This window comes from Phaethon aethereus (assembly GCF_964289735.1).
Source record: "Phaethon aethereus genome assembly, chromosome: 1".
NCBI lineage: Eukaryota > Metazoa > Chordata > Aves > Phaethontiformes > Phaethontidae > Phaethon > Phaethon aethereus.
In genome coordinates, this window is record NC_138575.1 from 131630055 (window position 1) to 131649193 (window position 19139).

General features: G+C 37.1%; 1 protein-coding gene across 1 annotated transcript in view; it reads right to left on the minus strand.

Annotated features, from left to right (window-relative positions):
• Window positions 1-19139, minus strand: part of POLA1 (DNA polymerase alpha 1, catalytic subunit) — a gene marked incomplete at both ends in the record, with an annotated part of 209080 nt that overhangs the window by 67618 nt on the left and 122323 nt on the right. The gene's annotated exons all lie outside the window — the stretch shown is intronic.

The following is a 19139-nucleotide window of genomic DNA, read 5'->3' on the forward strand; positions in this document are numbered from 1 at the left end:
TAGAAGCCAGCAAGACACCACAGAGACATATAATAAGTTAAATTCTCAAGTAAAGTGCCATTTCCTTGCTTGCACTTTAGAGGGGAAAACCAGTTTTAGCTTTTATGTTTTCTGAATGGCAGCCAGAAGCTTTCTTTTCTATAAATTTTTTATAGGAAGCTACTGAGACTTCAGTGTAAACGGACTCATTTAGGAAAAACTGACTTTTTGCTGTGGAAAATCTGAGCCAGCTTGCTCTACGGCAGCTCAGGGAGACAACGCAGAAGGCTTCTCTTCAGAGGATGAAAGAACGAATACGGCTGGCATTGGTAAAGATGGAATACCCTCTGTATTGGGTCCAACCATAGGTTAAACCAGTGCCACACCTCATCTCTAAAATCCACCAACAGCAGATACCTAAAGAACAGCATAAGAAAAAGCACACAGGAAAATTTTTCCAGATTTTCACAGCTGTTGGAAATGGCTCAATGACTTCCTGTATGAGTCTCTATATTTAGTGGCGATGGATGCATTACTAGCCCCATCCCAACAAACTTCAAGTGCTTTTCGAACCAATGTAACTTTTAGCATCTACAATTTCCTGCAGAACAACTACACACTGTATGAAAAAGTATCTTACTTTTCTTGAACACACCAAAAAGAAAAAAAAAGGATTTTCTTTTTTAATGCCTTCTAGTTCTTGTATCAGAAGAGACTAGGAATAATCATTCTGCATTCACCTTATCCATGCCACTCATGATTTTATAGACCTCTATCACATCACTTTCAATCAAACTCTTTTCCAAACCACAGTCCTAATTTACTTAGTTGTTCCTTGCATGGAAACTATTCCACATCTTTGTTGCCCTTCTCTGAATCTCTTCCACATCCTTTTTGAAATGAGGGGGTGGGGGAAAATGGGACAAATGGAGAGAGAGACTAAACTAGTATTGCACACTGTATTCAGGATGCTAGATGAACACAAATTTATAGAGAAATAAGATGGTATCTTATCATCTTGTTCTCTGCTCCTTTCTTTCTTGAAGTTCTGTTTGCCTGGAGCACTACCAAGCATCTGAGCACTGAGCAGTCATTTCCAGAAAGATATTCATTATTATCCAAGAATTAGAATTTTATTCTTCAGTAGTCAATACACACATTATATGCAAAATTAAGATTGGGTTTTTAGCATCTACATCACTTAACATTACTTGGCAGAGGATTTAGTCTTCCATTATTAACTGACAAGTCAACTTGGTATCACAAGGTCTTTCTGCAACTCTTCTCAAACAGCTCCTGCTTTCACCTCCCCTGTGCAACTTATCCCTGTCAAAGTCTGCATTTCAGATTATCAGCTGTTGATGTCTCTGCTGGGAACAGTGACTGTTTATTTTTGCCTTTGTTTCCAAAATTTGTTTCTGTTGCTCCTGAAAAAAAGTTGAATCTAACTATACCCAGGATTCCTGGTACTTTGATAGAAGTATTACGAAACAGAGGACAACTCAAAAAGTTGCTTGCTTCCCTTCTCTTTAACAAGCTGACTCAACACCATGCTCTGGCAATGACTTATACCTAATCTCCACAACGGCAACTCAGGTTTCCAATTATTATCATATCTCCTACCCTTCCAGTTTCCAGTACTGTCACGATCACGATCTTTGTTGGGAAGTCAAGAACAGAAGTTTGCAACTATATACCTTTCCTGGCTTTCATTTCCTGGAAATTCTGGTTTGCTGACAAAGCAAATTTCTTAACAAGACATGACTCTCAGTTGTTTTTTTCTTCTTCACTGGCATGGCCAAAACTGAATCTGTATTTTGTACCTCAGTAATCCAGCATCCTGATTCAGTATGATTATGTCAGTAGTGTAGTCTAAAGTTAGATGATTCAGTTACTTTAGTTCTAATGCTTTGGAACTTGTGTGGAGGAATACATAAACTTTAGTTTTTCATTTTCCAAAACCTTGTTCAAATGAGACTTACCATGTCTACTTTTAAAAGAAGTCTTTGGTTTTTTTGCTCCCCTATCACTTACTGGAGTATGCAGAGATTTGTTTGTTTGTTTTTGCAGCTTGTCCTCTAAAGGATCAGGTAACCTGAACACTGTGTTCTTTCATGTTTTTCAGATTTATCCCTTTCTTCAACTTAAAACATATTCTTCTACAATCTTTTCAGAAGTGCTAGAAGTCTGACTCATTTTTTTTGTTCAGTTGTGTGGTTTGTTTGCTTTTTTAAGATGAAACCTCAAATACTTTCCAAAAAGCTTCATTTATTCCAGAGATGTCTCTTCTTTCACCATTTCCCCAGCCATGTCATATCCTCAATATTATCCCACTGGGTGCCAAGCCCATCAAAACACTCCTGTTGCTCTTGCAGAGAGGAGCTTTTATGCCCATGCGAGCAGACCAGAAGAACTTTGTGAGGAACTTTACACCAACAGCAAGGTATATAACACTACCCAAGATGTGTGCTCAAGTCCATAAAGCAGAAATGGCAAGAGTCCATTATGATATCCAGTTAGGGTTCATTTCATTCAGCTTTGGATATCTAAAAGCCTGATACCTAGGTCTAAACTATTCACCGCGTGATCCATTTATAGTAAATTGGGAACGAAAAAAGCAACTGCAAAAAGCAATTCACCTAACAGATTTTAGGATACAGCAAACTCTGTTCTAGGCCTCTCAATAAAATAAGGGTACACCTAATGTCAGAGCAAGCTTTTTGGAAACAGTGTGATCAGTGTATTTGATCACTGTGTTTGCATTTTATCATTACGCATTTTAACAATGTAAATCGTACATTTCATACTGCACGGTGAGAAAGTTCCAAGAATCAGAAATCTTCTGTGGATTTAATTTTGGTCTGTTGCACAACTGCTGCCCTAGCAGTTCTAGTACCACTCTCCTTGTCACATACAGACTATTTATGATAAATATTTCACAAGTGACTTTTGAAAGATAGATGCTGCTTAACAAGACTGAGCTACTTTATCAGCAGATGCTTCACCATGAAAAGTCCTCATTTAGGACCTGACCTAATATAGACACCTGACCAGCGTCTGCTGGAGGCAGCAGACACAAATGACCCTCAAGTCAAAAAGCTAGTCCTTAGCTTTGGTTTTGCATATGGACATAAGATTTATTTCTAAAAGAGGAAGGTGTTAATCAGTTGCCTCACATTTTTTTAATAATTCAATTTTAATAGACATGGAATAACTTACTACCAAAAAAAGCTAGTCAAGGAAGGAATTGAGATCTTCAGGCACTCACTTATGTGAGTACTGAGAATATCATCAGAGTCACTATGAAGGAAAATACAAAAACATTTCTGGAAAGGATAATGAATTATAACAGATCTTCCATTAAGTTAACTCTTAAGAGACAAAAGCTATGTTCTGTGTGGAAAGCTGTTTATGCCATATTTGCTTCTTATGTGGCATCTCTATCTTCCTATGAAACATCCAGTAACAGTCTGACACAAACATGGCCTTAATATGCACAGCCAGGCAAGGGGGTGCGGAGGGTGTCCTCACCTATTCCAAAAACCTCCTGTTTAAGAGCATAATTGTTTCAGCTGTAACTATCGAAAAATTGCATGCACAAAGAGAACACTCATGACCCAAAACATATTAAATTACTACATTTGAACTTTAAAACAATTTATTATACTAGAAAAACAAAGCATGGAAACTGCCAGATAGTAAGGTATTTTGTTAGGGAATGCAAGTCCAACTGAAAAAACAAAGTCTGGAACGGGAGCAGCATCCCAACTTCAGCTGAGCAGAATACTCAAAAATAGACAACCATGAAAATATGGATGATGAAAGTAACAGTGTGTTTTCTGCCACCTATTGGCATTTTTAGCTAACAATTAAGAAACAAAGAACTACTACACTTGCAAGGTACTGCTTATATTGTGTTATAAGGGAACGCATAGGTGGTCCACCCAAACTACCATTGAATAATGACATTTGAAGCAAGTATCTTAATGCAGTTTTTTATCTAATGCAGTCACTGTTGAAGAAAGTGCTGGAAGCTTTGCTGGTCATAAAATACAGGTGAAAAAAAGATTGAAAACCCATGCTTAAACTAAAAACAATAGCTTAGGATAAAAATAAGCATTTGAACTCAACAGCTTACTCTTGGGAATTGTTTTCAATACTAAGAAAAATAGTGATCAAAACATATAACTTTCACTGAACAGTAAATTTCTCAATAAACTATATTTTAAAAATGGAGTTCTAAGTTGTTGTCTACAATAAAAAACCCAAACGTGTTATGTAGATACTAACTAACTAAATGTCCCTTCAATTCATATAGAAAACAGTTAATGTCATTTGTATAGACTTTCTACCAGTTATAATTAACACTGAAGAAGCCTTTTCTTCTTTATCACCTCTCTATTCAGGCCTTATTTGTACTCTCTTAACAAATGACAACAATAACTGTTGCTATTATGCATGGAAATTAAACATGTAGATAACTGTGTGAAGGGAGCTATTTTTGAAAAAAACAGTATCAGAAACATGTAGCCCTTTATGTCTCTTGTTTTGCTTCAATAATTAAGCCATAGCCTTAATTCGTTTTAAACAAAAAACTTTTCCACGGACATACATGTTGAAATCAAATTCAATACATGCATTATATTCTGATTCAGTTTGTTCAAGTGCATTACTGTTAACCCTTATTTGATCCATGCCCGTTGTCTTCACTGACCAAACAAAACCAACCCTTTATTTCCCAGCTGCTATCACTGAGTCTGTAAATTAATTTGCAATAGATCAAACAAAATCATAATAGGAAACCTCCAGTTTTGTTCTACTTGGTATCTGCAACACTATGGGAAATGAAATGCAAGCTGACAGGGAAAGAAAAAAGCAACTAGCATTTCCAAACATTCCATCTACAAATGCTTAGTTCCTTTTAAAATATAAAAAATGCATGCAAAAAACCCCACCCTGAAGTAAATGCATAATATAAAAGAAAATCCTTGAAGAGTACGATGTCCACACACTGTAGCTAATGGGGAGAAATTTGCAAGTCAAAAGTAATTTTCTTTCTTTGTAAGTCTGTTCTTGAGAATTAGCCTCTCACACTCTAGTGATCAACAAGCATTATAAATATTACCCCAAAATACAGAGGCAAGTGGTTTTGGAACAGCCTTTCAAACAGACATTGCAGCAGTCAACAATGTACATTTATTGAGCTTTATCTCAATCGTTCTTAAAAATCACATTTCACAATGTAACTTGGTTGCCTGCTACAGTAGAGGACTGGATGTGCTGCTCTATGACACCAGTTCTGTATCTGTGTTCCTGCCTTCAGACAGTCTGGATGCTGAGGGAATACAATGCTTTAAAAGTTCACATGGTATGAAAAAATGTGGTAGTAAAAAGAAGAAAGCTGCAAGGACTGAAAATTATTCAGAGGTCACTATCAGTCATTTTATCGTTGAATTTAAAATGTAATTAGTGCTTGCTTCTCTACAATCTTACTCTTCATTGAAGACAATCTTAACATGGATTTTTGAAAGTGGGATCTTGGTGGATGATGTCCAATCTCCTAGATGGCTGGGATACCTAACCTCAAGCACATTGGATCCAAAAATCCATGGCTTCCTCACTGCAGAGCTGAAATTATCACTTTAAATCATCAAACCACGCCAGAAGGGAAGTGTAGGAACACAATCTGGATATGCTTTCCTAGTCAACCAGCATAAGTTTGCTGTTTATGTCACTGATCAGCAAACCAGCTTTTGGAAGGCTGAATATGAGAGACAACACAATGAAAATTTTCTGATTGAGGCATCATTGTGAGTTACTAATTAAGCCACTCTAAGTTCAAACTGACCTCTCCTTTCAGACTACTCTTACAAAAGCATATGATTTCTACTAATTCCAAGGCCAGAAGCTTTAAACACCATTTTCCTGCCAATGTCCATTATTATGGACAGCCTTGCCTAACAGGGCACATCTGGTTGAAGTGAATTTAAATATCCTTGAAGGATGAAGTTCCACCAATATTGCATGGCTGGGTACATTATCAAATGTACTGATACCCCCTTGCAATGTTAAAAGCTAGATGTTTTTATGAAATATTTCTTATGAAGTTTGTCATGGCAATAGCAGACTTGACTCAGTGACCCAAAAGTTACCAGTTCCACTTGCCATAACCTGTCCTATATCCCAGGTATGTTCTCTCTCTTCCACCTGTCTGTGTCTTCTGTAAATGTTTGGGGGAGCACATAGAGAAACATTCTTTAGTAGTATACAACATCTCAGGGATTAGAACTTGAGCCAAAACCTCCATTTTCACATGCTTTGGCAAATGTTTTCACTATTAATAGTAGCTACATCTTTTAAGAATTACATCACAATTTTACAGTTGGAACACCAAAGGTAGTATCAATAGCCACTTAAAGATGAGCTACTGCTGTGAATTCAGGAATGTTTTTCTGCTGTATACCAGAAACCCAATCACTTTTAAGTAATTTCAACTTTCAACCTGCTTTTTTGCCTGTTCAGAACGAAGAAATACTCTAGTAATACATTGACTCAACCTAATGCATTTGCACTGTGTTGGTGAGATCTCAGCAGCAAGGAAAATCTGAATGACAGTGTGAAACCAGTGTCATGCACTGGAATTTCAGTAGACAACACAGACTTGAATGACACCTACGTGACACTGCTACAATCCCAACAAGAAACTCCCTCAGGTCAGGGATGGTACCATAAACAGTGAAACAAGATTTCACATGGGAAACTTTACCCACTTAGTGATGTGGAGTCCAGCATAACTCAGGTTCCTCAGGCAACATCTCAGTTTTTCATGAGGAAAACCTGGAAAAAACCTCAGAAGACTTCTCTGATAAATAAACCAATTATTCCACCGCTAGACACACGAAAAGTACAGACTCATTCAATTTTTGAAAGGGTTTCTCAAGATGGAGAACTCTATGAGGAAAGGCTAGGATTGGCACAATGAGAAACACACTATTCTCATCTGCAGGAAAAGTAATTCTTCATGGTACTTTTGTGCCTGCCTGCTTCACGTACTTTCTCTAGCTGCTTCCAGCTATCTGCTTCATCTTGATTGTCCTTCCAGAGCAAGTACAATGGTACACCAGATAGTTGCTTGATTAAGCTTATGGATGGAGTAATTTATCAGTGAGACAAGCAAAATAGACTCCATGGAGAACGCTTTGATCATGAGGGCTCCACATGGATGATACCTGAAAATACCTGATTCAGTCTAGTCCATGCGTCTCCTACACAGCTTGAGCAGAGAAGTCCATTCCTTTGGAACTTGCAGCCACTAATGCAAATAACCTGGAGACTGAACCATCTGAACTTAGAAAAAACTGGATCAACCTATGAAAGGAACACCTCATGATGTCTAAACACCTACTTCTTAGTCACTCATCATGTTTGGGCAGGGGAAAGAAAAGACAAGTAAATTCCTTGTCAAGGTGAAATTTGGAGATAATCTCGTCAGAAAGAAATTTGAGGGAAACCAAAAAGAATATCATGTCACAGAAGAGCATCATATATGGAAAATTAGCCATCAGGCTTCCTTCCTTACTCCCTAGCAAAATGATCACCACCAGAAATGAAGCTTTTATAAAATCATGTAACTGCCAAATTCTCTGAGGAAACAGACCTTATTCAGCTCTATAAAAGACTACTACTGGAAGTTAGCTCTGGAAATAGAAGGTGGACCTGTAGCTTCACAGGTGGAGCATCTTATCTATTTTGATATTTTTCCTATCAGTGATGAACTCCTTGATAAGGAATGAGCAGGCAACATTCCATTGACAGGAATCATGCAAACCAACCCTACAAAACAGAGTGATGGAGTCAGAAACAATCAGTGATGCAGAATTCTGGGTCATCAGCTTTTTCAGGATCCTGCAAGGCTTGATATTCCAGAAGCACACCAGATATCAAGCACTAATAAAAAGATGTATCTGTGAGGCCATTAGAAGGATCTCACTTTATGTTTGAAGGAAATCTAGGGGACCTGCAAAGCCTCTTCAGTGAGTCCAGACATATTTAGATCTCAAAGTAGTATATGGACAGATATTGTTACTGATATTGTCCAAAAAGAGCAACAAAGCTGGTGAAGGGTCTGGAGCACAAATCTTATGAGGAGAGGCTGAGGGAACTGGGGTTGTTTAGCCTGGAGAAAAGGACGCGCAAGGAAGATCTTACTGCTCTCTACAACCTCCTTTTCAAGTAGTTGTCTGGTAGTTGTAGCAAGGTGGATGTTGGTCTCTTCTCCCAAGTAACAAGCGATAGGACAAAAGGAAACAGCCTCAAGTTGCACCAGGGGAGGTTTAGATCGGGTATTGGGAAAAAATTTGTGAAGCACTGGAAGAAGCTGCCCAGGGAAGTGCTTGAGTCATCATCCCTGGAGGTATTTAAAAGACATGTAGATGTGGTGCTTGGGGACATGGTTTAGTGGTGGACTTGGCAGTGCTACGTTAATGGTTAGACTCGATCTTAAAGGTCGTTCCCAACCTAAATGATTCTATATACTAGTTATTCCAACCTTCTTTTCCACTCTGTCAAAATTTTAACAAGACATTACTGGAAAAGCTCTCCCCATGTCTTTAACATGTTACTACAAGATCAAACTGTACTAAGTCAGAAGCCCTTATGTCAGGTTCAAGAGACACCTTGCTAGAGAAAAGATATGTCTGAATTTCATCCTAGAATTTAACAATGTAAAAGAATTTAAAAATGAAGACTGTGTGCAAGTTCTCTTGAACTGCCAGCCATAACTGAAACTTTTAAGTAAAAAATCTCTTAAAACTAAGTTTTCTAACATATTTACACTCAAATCTAAAAAATAAAAATATCCTCTAAGATGATCTTTGTTTTAAGGCTTTATACTGTTGTCCTCACTGTGACATTTAATCATCTCCCAATAATAAATTCCTTTGATATTTTCACAGGCTCTTCATATAAATTATTTCATACAAGGAGCTGGGTCATGAGTCTATTATTGATGCTGGCTGACCAGAGCTTTTGTCTTTTTATTTTAAGTGGGATAAGTACCATGTTAAACATACTACCAAGCTTATTCTAGCTGAAAGGAAAGATACTGCAGCATATGCTTAGAATGGTGAAGTACTTTCGGTTTGCATTAATTCCTTTATAAATTTATTCTACAGCTTAAATCCCTTACCAGGGAATCCTTATTCCATGTTCTCCGGTACTTTGTTAGGTGTTGTGGACATTTGGCTTTAAATTCCAAGAAGTGATGCAAATAGCTTTAGTAACTATTATAGTATCAATGACTGAAATTGACTGTTCCTGAAATTTATAAATAAAGCTAACTATAGCGCATTAAGAGACCTGATCATAGATCCGGTGCGGTGTATGACTATTCAGATCACAAGTGAAAAATAAGAAACTCACTCTTGGTCACTGACTTCACATTCATATTTCTTTTTCTATACAATAAATACTGTAGCTAGTTCCTCATCCAGAAAGAATAGATTACATTTCCCAGTATGAGCATTTATTAGTCTGATGCTACCTGATCATCCAGTTTAGGGAAAAAGTAAACAGGGACCATGGCATTTCACACTCCATTTCATGCTGCCTCACTTCAAAGGAAGTTGAAGATATGATTTCAATTTCTTTTCGAAGCACTTCCTTATTTTCAGAGCTCCTTGAGTTTTGGCCTATATAACTGATCTGAATTCAGCTATAGCATGGAGAGGATAAAAACTCTCATAAAGAAAGGAAATTCCTTTCCTGCATGGTTCATTCTGTGCCTTTTGAATTCAGCATTATCCAAGCTGATTAATGGATAAACGTGATCTTTCAGGAAAAACAAAAAACTGCCAAAGAATAGTAACAAGGAGATACGAATTGCTTTTGAAAGTGTACTACTTGAAAGCAGTAGAGATTCTGAAGATGGTTGGTTATATATCCAGTATTATTATGGCAGGAATCACATTAAGGGATGTTATCAAATTGAAGCACCTTAGCCAACAACTTCCTAGCAGAAGGCAAACAATCACTTTACCATCCAATGAGACAGTATTGCTGGTAAAAGAGGAGGATACCCTCTCCAAAGTAATTATTGTCCTCAGAGACACTTGTAGTATCTGTTGTCTCAGTTCTCGACCGGAAAGCTGCCAGCCCAAACTGAACCAAAGGCAAATGGAGTCAACAGGAACCACACCATTGAAGGGCCAGACTGTGAAGGACCAAAGCACCTAGACAAACTGTAATTGGCGGTGATGTAGCTACACTAACTTGCTACCTTAAAGAAAGCATAAGGGAGGAAATAAATACTCCCTGAGTTCTCAGAAGAGCACAGTATCCTTCTATTTTGAAAAAGCCAATGATACTAGAAGGACAGAAGCACTGATGTGGGTTCCAGGCAGCCACTACAAAAAGTGAAGCTCACCTTTCGCACCCAACCGCTCTGATCCAAAATGCCCAAAGACCCAAATCTAGTTCCCTTTGGATATTATGGAAAATTGACATAAACTTGAGAGGATTTAGCCTACAACAAGATTCTGTCCCATAAGCATACTTTTTAGTATCATGTATCATATGCCTATTTCTAGGCTACTAAAAATGAAAGGTTGTAGATTTTCAGGAATGATATTTTGTGATTTGGATACTCCAAAATAATAGAACTTGAATTGCTTCTCTAATCCATAACTGAAAAAAAAAATTGAAAGAAACCACCCAAAGCTGAAAGAAAACTTCATTAATCTCTAGAAAATATTACTCTCAGCAGTATCTGTCATATGAGTTTGGCCATTAAAAGTCAGGGCGGGGCCCAGGGGGGAAGGCAGGAGATAACAGAAGAAGCAAGAAATGCACCCTACCCCGCCAAAAAAAGATCCCAAATTCTTAAGCTAACATAAAAAATGCTTTAAACAAAATTATCAAACAAGACAGAAGTGAAAAATATCTTGTAGGTCAATGTAAGAGTTTTACATGTTATTAAGAATCGATTTTTTTAAAAAAGACATCTTTAAATGTACAGTCATATGTCATTTCTTACAAGTTATTTGAAACTTATTGATCTCATTTGTGCAAAGACCAGGCTCTGTCATCAGCCTGCTGAAAGGATAATAAAGCACTCCAAACCCTTATGATAGGTTTGATGCAAACAGCAGCCCTCATTTAAACACATGTAATAGCACCACAAGTGGACAAATTCCAACCTTAACAGTTGTGCATTATAAACTAAATTAGCAAGTATGTTCTGCTTTACTTCACATCAAAGCCAATACGTTGGTCTTCTTATCTTCAGTAAAATAAGTTTCTAGGCACCAAAATATGCACCCCAAAAATACTAAAAAGTAGAGCACAAGTGTTCATAGGCTAACATATCGCTCACAAAGAGAACCAGCAATTATCAACCATTTTATTTTACTTAAGACAACAGCTAAACTGGATTTCAAGCAAGAAACTGGGAGAAGGCAAAGTTAAAATGACCACATATGGAAAATTACATTGAGAAAAGATCAGTGAAAGATGTCTTATATATTTTTGTATGGAGGACTAAAACCTCTAGAAGGATATTCAAGTCCATTCTGCAAAATATTCTCCCCATTCATAGAGCTCAAAGCTAGCCACATTCTTAGGCTATAATAGGTCACAATTAAGTACAGTACCTTGCTTCAGAAAAAAATTTGCTTTGTCTGTCAACTGTCAGCAAAGCACAAAGAGCTCATACAGCCCATCCATGTATTGCTTGTTAAAGAATCTGGCAACACACAAACAGTAGAGAACTCAAGATTTCTTAACATCTGTGCCTCTGCTTTGGTTAGAAAGCTAAAAACACTCTACTCCTCACCCCCTTCTTCCACAATTCTGCCCTCTTCCCTCAAACATTTGTACAGTCCTTGAATTTCTTCCTCTGTCACGGGAAGTTCAATATGACATCAGATGTAACACAGAATACACAGAGATTTTACTCATGTATATGGCAATAATAGTAAGGTTTGTCAACTCAAGTACACATTTCAAGTTGGTAAAGAGACAAAAGTATTGTTTATGTGAAACATTTATCTTTGCAATACGGTTATGAACATCTCTAAATACTGAAGAAGTTACTACAGTTCCGAAAACTTTAAAATTATTATGCACATACATACATAGATATGTAAGTTTAGAGGTGTTTAATGGAGTGAAAGGCAATGGCAGAGAAAGGGGTCTCAACGGTCTGGTCACCTTAAACTAGAAAAGTTTAAAGCATCACTAAGCAGTGTTTGTTCATTTAAGTTTAATTATTTTCTCCTTGAGAATGGCACTAATGAAACTGAATATCTTTCATGGTTTCGAAGAGCAGTCTGAATGGTCTGTAAATAGGACTGGGGGCAGACAAGAGAACTGGCTGAGCCGGGAGGTTGCTAGGTGATGCAGAATGTAAACCCACAAACTTGTTCAGGTTTACTTTGCTTTCATGCTGCTCTCACACAGGCTCTCCAAAGTTTTAAGAATTAATTTCCAGGTAGCTATTTAAAAACAAAAAGCAGAATAATTAAAAAGGAAAACCCCTTAATCCTCTGCACCTCTTCCCTCACACCCCACTCCTCCCCCATTGCCCCCTCCAGGGAAAAATAGGAAAGAGGAAAGGAAATTCACAGCATTAAACTGCAGGAAATCCATCACAGTGTTTTGAATACGACAATGGGAAGAGGACCATTCCCTTGATATATTTGTATGTAATTGTTGAGGACTGGTGATTATGAAGAACTTTTAAACTTTTTAGATTAATTTTTACTTTTGTAAATGTAACTAAAAATTATTTCTGGAGCAATACGTTGGTCCTTTAAAGTAATTAAACTGAAAATAAAGTCCTATTTACTAATATTTCCACTGCAGATTACAAAAGCAAACTTTTCACTATAGTCATGTGTTCCTACCCCCATCCTTTTCAGAGCTGTGGTTATCTTTTTTATTTTTTTTCTAAACTATCTGATCAGAGATTGTCCGGTAAGAGCACTTTATTAGATCATCAGTCAGAGGGTTTTACAAGCACCAAGAGCTATGGGCTCAAATGCAGCACATCAGTTTTAATAGCTGAAGGTCTAATAGTAAACTGCAGATACTGCTGAGAACTTCCCATGCACTGAACTCTTGAAAAAGCACCATCTCTCAAGCTTAAATGCAGCTGCCTCTTTCAATGCTGCAAATGGGTAAATTTGACAAAAAAGCCACCATTAAGACTACATGAAAGGCTCAAGACAACATCCTTTCAATGCTTTGTACTTCAGTAATCAGATGTACTTACTCACCCCCTCCCCCAAACCCGATCAAGAACTATTTCTGAATGGTAGGAAATAATTCCACTTTGTACATCTTTTAGTTAATCAAGACTTTCTATTCAGCAATTTGACCTTTTGTTCAAAACAGGATTATCAGTTTTTTCGCCAGTTACCAAGGGCGACTCGCATGGTGAACATAATTGCAATAATTTGCAAAACACCATGGCAACCCACATTACAACTAGGTAAATACTGGTCTTTTGTGCTACATTGTTATTTTCAGAGATGCTGAAGTCAAAGAACGAATGACAAATGAACACAAAATTTATATTTGCTTTGTCTCAAAAGAGAAGAAAATTGATAACAAGAATTGGGGGGAAACCGACTACAGCTGTAATTTCTAACTTGATTAATTAGGATGGTAACAGTCCTTAACAGTATATTCAACAAACAGCCCTGACTTAGTCTCTCCACCCACCTCTCTCTCTTTCTACACTACTACCACTAACCCCCACCCCAGACAAATTTTTTCAGCTAGGAGAACAAACAACTCCATTTGCTCTTTTCTTCAACTTAATGGAATCCTTAATTACAGAATATTGTTCTCCTGCTCTTCATTACACTGAAAACTGAAAGTGAGAGAGAGGGAGGAGGAGGAAGACAGTGCCAAGCAGACAGGGTAGCTACAGTCATCTGCCTTTGCTTTTTTTTGTCCACAGCAGACCTAAAGATGAGATGGCATTTTTTTAAAGTTCGGTGTTTTCTTTTTTAAATATTAGCAGCTGTTGTATACCAGATAATTAAGTAAACTATTTAGAGCTCAAGTTCTCTCGCTGGCAGCATTAGTGAGACATGAAAGCTTAGGTCAAGTAATGAATAAAATCTAAAACGAGAGAGGAAGCAACTGCTTAAAAAAAACCCCAAATTCTCACACAATTATCAGATTGGGTGGTTTCTAACAGAATACCTACTGTATTAAAACATTTGTCTATCAATAGTATTATATACTTAATAAACTAATAATTTTTGACTTAACTTGTTTTCTTTATAATTCTAAGGAACTTATTGTTACAGTATAGGCTTCTATTAAGACTTCAAGAAACCACATTAAAACCAATTATTTCAGAAATATGTTACAAATATAAATAAATAATTTTGCTTAAGAAAAAAACTACTGAAAACAGTCTAATACATGTTACTAATTGACTTCACAATAAATTTGCTCTATATTACTGGAGCATGAGTTCCGTGCTGAAACATTTATTATGCCACGGTGAACTGACTTAACTGACTGGTTGAGACCTTAATTTTCATGATAACATTAAAAAAGACAAGTTATGTCTCTATATAGGCCACATTCTGTCATCAGATGTATGCATATGGTTCCTATAAAATGCAATGGCACCCTTTAGCAACGGATGTTCACATACAGAGTATATGAAAAATACATTAAGCTGCAAGAAGCATGCAATCAGAAGCCAGTGTAATCCTCATTTCAGTTCCCTGTACATACGAATCATGTTTCAATTTACAGTTAAAGGACCACATCTGTATTTCAATTCTCATTAAAGGATTGGATTGCCATTAAGATAAAACAGGCTTGCAAAGCGAACAAGACTACTGCTACATCCCTACATACTGTGAACCCTGGAGAGTATGTAGTAAAGTGAAAGAAATTAAAACAAAGTGCTAAAGGCAACTGAATCCAGCCCCAGGGAGCCGAAACGCACTACTGCCTCTGCTACACAGATTTGCCATGCTACTGGACAAGTCACTTCCAGTTTACTGAAAGGACTCACAAGTAACAATCCTCTGAGGAATCAGCCTGTTTTCATTGACATTTGAAGATCTACATGGCTGAAGTTTGAGTAGATCCAACTGTAACCTGAAAGCTGCGCTTTGGGCAGTTACACAATACTACACGCTCGGGTCCTTTGCTTCACAAATCAGGCACCCAAACTTATGGACATGTTTGATGTTCATTCTCTTATGCCTCATTTCTCTGAGAAATAAAAATAATAAATTGTCCACTTGCTTTACACAGCTTTTGTAAATGTATTCTTTAATACCCACTTGATCCTACAGTGAAGTATGCCACAGAAAACTCCACGAGAAAAATAAATAATTCTAGGCAAAGTTTCAGAGAGTGCACTTGGTAAAGGGCATCCACTAAGCAATGGAGAGAAGCAAATACAGACTAGCTGCTCATCTAATGAGTGCTGTCCAACCTGTAAGCTGCAATATACTGAAAAAAAGATTGAATGGGATAACATCATACATAAATGACCTGGATTAAACTTAAGTAAGCAGTATTCATTCTAGGATTTTTTTCAACTTTTAAATGTCCAACCCTGCAGTATCAGGATCCATCTTCTGTTTTAAAATAAATAATAATTTCCATATTTCTGCCCATTCTTCTTCAAAATACTGTTTAAAAGAATACACAGATTTTGCTGCTTGAAATAAACAGAATAACCCATAGTAATAGCGGATTTCCACCTTCTCTGCAAACTACACATTTTCCCCACTATTTGCCAATAGCAGAGGCAGGCAAAGACTTAGGAAATTTCTCACATTTTTCTTTTTTTTATTAAACCAATCACATTCAAATACGTGTTTTGATTTTCTTGTCCAAATTTTCACAGGCGATCTTCATCCATGCCTGCCTCCTCATGCTATTTCAAGCCTACCTGCCCAGACAGATGCTTATCCAGCAGATAACCCATTTGAATATTCTGATTCAGCCAATTCCACTCAATTCAGTTTCTTGGCTTTTAGTTTCTTCTACATCCACCCAGGTCCAGCTCCAGCCAGTTCTAGTCTCTTCACTCATCTATACTCAATTCTTGCAATCATACTTGGCTTGCATTTGGTTTATTTTTTTTAATCATGCCTAGCTCCTGCTCCATACCAAAAAATTTTCTCAAAGATTTGTAATATCACCAAATCTAGATGGATTTTCATAGGATGACAACAGACAACCAAAAGACAGGAGGAAGGAAGGACAAAATACTTACTCTTCCTCATAGTCAAATGTTAAAGACTTCAAAGCCATAGCACCTGCATTTCAGGTATGGCAAGGTCACCTGAACAACTTTAACACTGCTTTACTGCAATATCGTGTGATACGCAAGTGATTATAATTCAAGCACTTTCATGCCTGTGGGCTTCAGTTAAACTGATTTACATTACATTAGATTGTCCCTCCTCAGATGACCACTACTGTGCATAAATGTAGTTGCTTGGTGGACCTCACTAGGCACGTTCATATATCAAGATGTGTACACTTCAGCTGCAACTTCTGGCTTTATAACACTTTGATTTGAAATAATTAAAATATATCTGTAGCATATGTAGCATATCAAACATATACTGCCCTACTTAACTCAACCTTAAATAACCCCATTTTCTTCCTGCTACTGTTATTTAATTAAACTGAGCATCAAACAAGACACTCAAAAGTCTCAAAAAACAAGCAAGATACTCAAAAGTCTTAAAAAACCTTTTGGTAAGTGTTCTGAGGCGGTCAGGCTTCCTTCTTAGCCTCCCCTCAGTTGCCCAACCATTTCTGCAACTACTTTCAACAACTGCCCACAACTCTTTCCTGCAGTCCTCTTTGGTCTAAAACGTTCCCTTAGATTTGCCTATTCTTTTTGAAAAGAGCGCTCTTGTTCTGCCTCCCCTCAGCCTTGACTTAATTTTACCTTCCCCACTCTACAGTCAGACAGCATAGTTCTTCGCTCATTTAGAAGAGACCGATTTCTTCAGCAGCGTTTGGTACACAATGCCATATCAATCTCCATGTTAATAACACACATCTTTTGAGGGAAAATCTCCATACATGGCACTGTCCAGATGCAGACTGGAGATCATGACAAGAGTGGTCAGAGGGAGATGTAACTTTGAGACAGAGCTTATAGCCTTTTCTGTTAATAGTTACATTTCTCAAGGGCTTATAAATTGGGCGTATCTGCTACTTGCCATGAAGAACAGAAAGCATTCAAAAATCTAGGCTGATCTGCTTGATCTCAAGCACCCAAGTGAAGCCAGAAAGGAACAGCATCTCAGAAGAGCTGTTGTGAATCAGGTTAAGATAGAAACAACATGTTTTCTTTAACCTTGAAAAAATTCTAATCCATTTTAGGTTAAAATTTCAGCTATAACTCAGCTTTTGACAGATCTGGCACAGAAAATGGCAAGCCAATACCTAAAATATGGCAATGTTTTAAAACTTTAAAACTTAAGTTTTCAAAACGTAAACCAATGTAATACATGGTAAAATTTATTAAAAACTGCTTTGAGGCTAATAAGAAAAAAATTAGAAGGACAAGGGTTCAGAGAGAATAACAGAAAGTCTTGTTTGGTTTTAAAGTAATAGCAGCCACAGTAGCAGCAGCAAAGAAAACACAAAGGACCAAGTCAGTGCAATCAATTGGCTGCTGTTCTTGCCAAGCTTCAAACTGAAAGGTGGCATATACACAGCCAAGCCCACCCACCCTGGGTATATGGCTAGAAACAAATTACATAAAACAGAGATTATTAAAAATATTTCCAAATGGACTGATGTGAAGCCAGCCAGTACTACTCCTTTACCACAGAAATGGACATGTCCATCTGGAACTGGTTGCATAACTACTTAGGATGAACACGGCCACGTTAAGAATAGGAAAAAGGGCTGCACAAAATTAATCTGTCTGCATTCACAGTGGTCTTGCTTAGAGAAGTTGTAGAAACTCCCTGAACGGCCCGACCTAACATCAAGGTTGGACCTGCTTTGAGTGGAATGGTTGGGCCAGAAAACATCCAGGAGTTTCTTCAACCTAAACTATTCTAGACACCAACTAAAGTAACCAGATGGACCTTAAGTAATTGATGAACCTGTGTAAGCATTAAAAAAAAAAGCCAAGTCAACAAAAATAAAGGCCTGTCACAAACTCATTGAACTAAAAGATCTGAGAATGGGGAAGAGACTGTTTTCTGTTGCTTATACACTGGTGACAGACACAGCAAGCAAAATAAATTGCACATTTGTGTTGCACAGAATTTTTGTTTTTTAAACATAACACTCAAATTTTTCATTTAGTAAATCACATTCAGGAAGAACAAACTGCAGAAAAGTAGCTGGTAAAGTGTGATCCTTCAAATACGCTATCCTTCCTTTTTTAAAAGGTTACCTGCTACTGAGACCTGCAAGGCCCTTAAGGCCAACAGTGCAATACTGAAATTAGTATGACCCAAGAGAGCTTTCCAACTGCAACCTCTTCAGAGCAGACAGGTTACTTGTTTTCCTGCTAGAAAAATTTTGCTGCTATGGTGTTGCTGCTTTGAGTTTGTGGTTGACGTACATTTTGTCCCAAGTCTCTAGAACTAGTATTTTCTAGAATCTGGAGAGAATACTTAATAAAAAAAATTATATGTCTGAAACAAATTCTGAATTTCATTATGACAAGATAAAGAAAAATTAAATTACTGGAGTAGAAGACTGCGACTACTTAGCAACCAGTACTATGACCTGATTATATTTTATATGGGTAAAAGAACAGTTCCAATCAACTTGAAAATCCTTTTTCTTAAGGCAAGCAAAATTACAAGCAAATTTTAACTTGGTAGAATGTGTAAAACAGATGTATAAGAAATGGAGACTGAAAGCAGACAGCTGCTGACATAAATCAAAAGTTTTCTGAAATAAGAACACTAATAAGAAAAATTAAGACAGATATTAACTAAGAATATAGAACCAAGTCAATAACGTAATGAAAAAAACAAAATTGTTTACAGCACAAAAACCCAGAACTATAACTTTTTCCTGTATTTCGGAAAAGCACCGTAATAGTCTAGTAGCAAATAAAGATGAAGAACTATCTTTTGGGTTGTTAGCAATACAATACTTAATAGGCCTTCAAATTTCAGCTTATT